This window comes from Merops nubicus, unplaced genomic scaffold (genome assembly GCF_000691845.1).
Source record: "Merops nubicus isolate BGI_N331 unplaced genomic scaffold, ASM69184v1 scaffold49153, whole genome shotgun sequence".
Taxonomy (NCBI): Eukaryota; Metazoa; Chordata; class Aves; order Coraciiformes; family Meropidae; genus Merops; species Merops nubicus.
Genome location: NW_008597838.1, coordinates 55,501 through 62,066, shown reverse-complemented (window position 1 = coordinate 62,066; position 6,566 = coordinate 55,501).

The following is a 6,566-nucleotide window of genomic DNA, read 5'->3' as shown; positions in this document are numbered from 1 at the left end:
TTGTAGTTCCAGGGCGCTGTCAAATAGCCTAATGACTTGAGCACTCCTTGAGTTAGGACATGCTGTTTAGCAGCCTTAAGCAGAAGGTAAGTGATAGTTTGGTAAAAGAGAACTCTAAGAGAGAGCGAGTGTCATTCACATTTAGCTTTGAAAAGGCAGTGTAGTGCTGTGGTTCCCTGCTTGTAATAAAACCTGATGTGAGTTAGGGGGTATTTTATAGAAAGGAAATTGCAGTTAAGAAAATAACATGTTCCTTAATCACTGCCACTTCAGAATGAGCTACAGTAAAATCGTGATCTCTGTCCTGTTTTGTAGGCATATCACAGGCATGAGCTCTAAGGCACATCAGGGTCTTGAGCATTTCCATCCGATATAATGTAGTAATCTTGCTCATGGATTTTGGTGGGAGACTTCACTAGTTATGTAGAGAAAGAAGGGAAGGTACAAAGGTTCATACACTACACCTGGAAAACAATCCCTGTCCAAGGAGTCTATGATTAATCTAAATGGAGTGAGACATGAGGGTGGAGCGCCTGAAGCTGCCTGGCTCCTGTTCCTATGCCTGCTTAACAAAGCTGGTGGAAGAGTGCAGGACCTACCTCCTTTCCCACAGAGTATGACCAGGTGTCCCAACCAGCTGCTGTAGCATTAGATCATCTCATTTAGGAGGACTTCAAAATGGAAGGAAGAATATCATAAACAAGTACAGGATCAGACACAAGTAGAGATGCAACTAGATCACTTTTCTCTGTAGGCAAATGCTTACTCCTAGTGAGTGCTTGTGTAGAGCAAAAAGCAGTTTTATACAAATAAGGTGTGTATTCACATCAGGAGACACCAAGAAAACTAAGCAACTTGTGTGTAGGGTTCTTTTTTAGACATAAAAAGACAAGACTGCTGTTCTGGTCATAACTGAGACTTATTACTGCCTAGTAATAATTCACTTCCAGATACTGTTACCAATCGCTTTGTTGCCCCTTGTAACTAAATACCCAGTGGTTATATGGATGACCCTTATGGCCAAGTGCAGAACTTGTGTGGTTAGCAACAGGACGATTCTACAGGCTCTCTTCCCTCTCCTGGTTCTTTATATTGCACTGTCAGAGCAAGTATTTGATGTTGACTGTGAATTCAGTCTCTGGGCATACTTAACATATATAGAGTACTGGTATTTTATTCCATGCACAACCAAACTAGACCTACATCTTGTCTGCTCGAATTGGCATTTTAAAGATATTCAGCATCTGCCATACTGAATAATTTTAAAACCTTTTTGATCTAATTTTCAACAGAGCAAGCTTCTTAAGGTTCTTGATTTTCTGTCTCTAATAATATGGGCTTTTTAAGATGGAGGACTCTCTGGCTGACAAGATTTCCTACAGAAAAGCATTTTGAGAATATTTGACTGATAGTTCTAATGGCTTCTGAAATACTGTATCTCATTTTGGTCTGGAAATCTGAGTAGATATCAAATTCTGTTTGTTTGTCTTTTGGGATAAAATTAATGAGTCTTGTAAATTATTAAGGACTAAGCTCTCATCTTGCAGACCTGATTTCTCTGAGTAGGCGCTGTGTGTTAAAAGCTACTCATTTGTAGGTGACCTGATAGCTCCATGTATGTATTATTGATGACTTGGGGAATCTCCCTGTCTGAAAAAGGGTTGTAGGCTTTGCATGGAAAGATGATGTTAAAAGAATTGCCGCCTTCTTCATTTTTCTGAAGATGTGTGTGTTTGGACTCATGCCATGGGGTACCCAGCATATGAAGCTGTCACTGGGAAGTAGATCAAATCTTGTCTTGCACCCCTCTTCCTGTTCTTGCAGACCCATGAGATTTTCATTATGACTCTGATAAAGTCTGAAGCATATTCCTCTAAAAGCATTACAGTAGTATGTAGCGTATTGTCGTCAATATATTGTCATTTCTATCGGTGTTTTACCCCAGAAAAACAGGCTGCTAAGCAAAGCCTAAGCAGTAAAGCAGAAGAGAGTCCTAGATTTAAGCATGGCTACTGTTTTATCCTAGACATTACCTACCCCAGTGTCAAAGCGTTATTGCCAGCTCTCAGGCAGGGAAAGCAGGCATTATTCTTACTGAACTCATAATCCTTGAAGTTTGAATCTGCTCATAAAGATCTATTGAGACAAAATTTCCTTATTATGTATTCCATTAAGAGAATATATTACTAGTATATGTAGGATAACTTTCCTGCTAATGTACAGATTTAAAACGTTTTACACAAATAAATCAATACCTTAAAATGAAACCCAAACCTCAGAATGCCAATTTCCTTTAAGACACAGCTCATTCAGGATGATTCATGACTCTGGGTGGCATAGCTCCACTTAAGCCTATCTAAATCTGGATTGCCACAGCCTTATTGCATGACATGTCCTGTGTCACTGCCATGTGCCCACTCCCTCTGGTCAGTGTGGTGGCAGTTACATGGTTTCCAGCTCGATTAGCTCCCTGAACTGGCTCACCACAGGATCATGCAAGATTCCGTGTATGCACACAGGAAGAGGAAGAAGCTTAGAAGCCAGTGACAGGGGTAGGACAGTGCCAGCCCAGATTTATATGAAGATGTTGCAGATATGCAATCTTTTGAAGCATCCCTCGCATCCCTCATTTGGAATATTACCTTCAAGTTTCTGCTGAGCCTGAAAGTTTCTAGTTGAAGTGGATTTTAGATTAAACAGAGAATTTGCAAAACAATAGGGGAGAGAAAAATTGCAGCATGAGTCATAAGCATGGAACCTTCCAACCCTCTATGCCTAGAACTGCTGAAATCCTGTGGATTAGTTAACAGAATAACTGTAATTTCCAGCATGTATTCAGCTCCTATGTCCATTGTACTTTCAATGTGTTGGAATAAAAGAACCAGTTTAGTCATCAAAACTTAGTATAAAACTCTGTAGTTTATGACTACTTTTTTGAACAACACAGTGTAGATTGTGTGCTAAATTAAATGCTGATGTTTGTTAAATGTTTGTTTGGTTTTATATGTTGTTGTTTACTTCTCATAACATTTGTGATGTGCTGGGCATCACACAATACAATTAAGTGTCTATTACTTTGGAAGTTGACAGTGTAATGACAGATAATGGAGAGGGAAGAGGACACAATGCATCAAGGCATTTGTAGCCAATGCCAAATAAGAAGTGGGGCAATTGCAGTGGAACGCTGGCTGGGAAGGGGACTTGCAGTCCACCTGCACTGTTTGGAGGGCACTGTCAGGTGAAAACAGTGGCGGTTCTACCTGGCCTGTTCAACCATCTGCAGCTGCAGTGACCTCTGAACTGGCTGTCTAATAAAAAAAGTGGTAAGTGGAATCGGCCCTAACTGGCACAGCTGTGGTTAGAGTAAAATCATAACCAGGAGAAACAAACTGCTTTCTAGCTGACTGTTGAAGTGTATTCCGACCTTTTTACTTGAGTTTGAAACATGAGCTTTCTTAGTTACCATAGCACAATAATACTCTACTGTAAAATGCAGTTAAATCTTTAGTTTTGCAGTTCTTGACCACTTTGACATTGAATGACAGAATCACAAGAAAACACTGCTTAGAGGCAGCAACGTAGTAGTAAGTGGGGCAGACGTGGGGCATTTTGGTTGGTCTTTCTCAGGTTTTCCTTGTCGACCATAGTTACCATTGAGAAGCTCAGAAGTCTTCTGGAAAGCTTCTACAAGATTTTGATTATGTCAAAATGTCTTGCTGGAGTAGTCTCAATGTTGAACTTCAGATGAGATTGTAAATTATATCTGCCTAGATTTATTGCTAGATCATTTCCTAAACCTCCAGTAAGTTGTTTCTGTTACCTGTCAGCATGCAAAGCTCTGTGGCAGCAGGCCACACAGAATTCCTGGGAAGCAGGGATTTATGGAAACATTAGCCTTCTGAGGTAACTTGAACTTCTGAACTGGCTGTTGAGGATTGGGAAGGGTTTTCTTACCACTTAGCTTCCAGGTAGCGAGCTGTACCCTTCATCTTGCCTGGTGGACTGCATCAGGGGTTGGAAACCAGGGAGAATCTTCCATGCATGGGACTTGAGGCTTGCTGGTGTGTGATGGCATCAGATGGCGAGTTGTTTGCTTGCTGTAACAACAGCCAGGATATTTCTTAGCTCTTCTGTAACTCGTCAAGCAGGCACTTTGGCAGCCTTGAGAACATACGTGCAAACACTGAAGTATATTATCTTCAGAAATTAAACAATGAATTCCACACCCACTCCCTTCTTCTTCCAAAACCACCTTTTATTCTAAATTACGACATTTTCTTAAACACTGGTGTTTGATTAAATCCATACTTCTTTTCAAGAATTTTCTGAATTGCTGAAGGGCATTCTTCACAGAAGAGATTTTTCTCTTGCTGTGCTTCAGAGGATACCATAGACAAACCTGAAATTTAACAAAATTTTGGCATTTTTCTCTGCATTGAGTAGTAAATCATTAGATTGGGCAACTTCACATGGCACTGTTCTGAAGACTTTGGCATCAAACAGTATATCTGCATTGGCAAAGTGAAACGTATTTAAATTTTCTGTGGAGCTTAGAATTTTTGTGACTTGTGGAGTGCTTAGAAACTATCATCTCACTATTTAACCATATAAATGCTTTGAATCTGCTCCCTCCTCATCATTGCCATATCCCTCCCTTGTTCTTAGGTTTTATGTTGCTCTTTCCCATCTCTTAATGTCTCTTTTTAGTTTTCTTCTTGCGTGGAGCCTGGGAGTTGAATCACAGCCAGGCTGACACCTGTGGTGGCACTGCAGCACAGGAAAACCCAACTTCCCAGCCTTTCCCTTCAGTTCCACTCCTGCCCTGCCTCCTGTGCTGCACTGTGCCAGCACATGTGTTTGTGCAGCCGCGTGGTGAACCGAATCAGGGAAGGGATTCAACTGGGGAAGGAAAACCCTGCCAAAAAAGGCCAGCTGCCAGCATAAAGCAATGTTGTCTGGGGTGGTTAGGCTGGCATAGGAACAAACCTAGGCTGGAGGGAAAGTAGGAGTTAAGTTTGCTCTTCTGCTGAAAAAATTGTAATGGAGCCATAGCCTAAAAATTAAGGGTTTGCCAAATAAGTGATATGTAAATTGGGGGAGGTGGGAAACAGACACATCAAACCATAGGCAGATTTAATTAAAAATTATTACCAGTTACTAATGGATATTTTTGTGTTTGTTTCAAATCCTTTTGTTGATTTAGCCCAGGTCAGTTCCTCACTAAGTTAAATGAAACCCATAAAGTGTTCTAGAGGAAAAAAAGCATACTATACTAGCCAGCTGAACCACACTGCAGGTTTCAGTGTCTGTGTTTCTGAGCACATTGCCTCAGCATTGGGTCTATCAGGGCAAATGAGGAGACAAAGGATTCTTTACAGATCAAGTCTTCACTATCAGGCTTTCCACTTATTTTCCATTTTTTTCTCTAATGCTAGAGACAAACTTGCAACTACACAATTGGTTGTGTGCTTGTACTACTTTATGGCTTGCAGACCACAGTGACGGAGTTAAAATAAATAGAGCAATTTGGGAAGTTGCCAGGTTGGTGTTCTGCTGTGTTAGTGAGTTGATAGGCAGGGAAAAGGAACTGCATGGCTGACAGCACAGGCAGGGAGAGGAATCCCCAGGCTTTCATCTGTAAGGGCAGCGTTGTGTAATCTCTTTGGTAAGGACGGAGGTAATGCAGATAAGGAGCATTGCTGATACCATTAATGCCGGGGGTGTGAGAGGTATCTAACTCTAGACCTTTGGTGGCAAAGGCTGCCTTCTGCACTGTCACCCACAATACTGGAACCAAGCTGAGTTCTGTTAGCAGCCCTAAAGCTGCTGGAATTAGCTGATTTTATATGATAATGAGTGGTAAGAATTGGAGAAAAGTTATTAGGAACTATATTACTCTAAGGAGGAACCCAGTTAAGGTTCCAGTCAACTTTTCTGAAGCAAGAAAGGAAGCCAAGATATATAATGCTGGCAAACTCTTTGAAGTCCAGATAACCAGTGATAGCCAAAACAAGGATGCTCAGTTTGCATGTTGGTTGGAGAACAGAGTAGAGGAAGAAATTATTATTAGAGTATGTCTTTTACTTTTGTTCTGCATGTCAGGTAATTTAATTCACTGTTCAGTGGGCTGCTTTAGCACAAGGTCTCTTCATAGGTACTGTCATCCACTGTGAAGGGAGAGCAAGAGAACATCTGAGGTACAGGCCTGACCTCTGGAAGGGGAGACAGCGTTGCCCCTCTGTGTGGGTGACAGGGACTTTTTGGTGCAGCACACTTTAGAGGCACTGCAGGCTCCAATGACCTGTGCCCAAAGTGCTGCAGGGCAGATGGTGCCCTGGCCGTGTCGTAGGCTGGATTGAGAGGCTGGTTCAAGCTGAAAATCTCTGTCAGACAGAGGAGCAAATATTCATGACACAGCTTCTGCTATTGCTCAGCATCTTTCACTTTTCTGTGCTGGGGGAGTGCGTCTGCCTCTCCTTGCTCACAGCCAGGTTATTAGTGCTCAGATCTTGGCCCAGGAGCTCCTGCTTTGATTTGAGATGATCAGAATATAACTCCAATTTGTG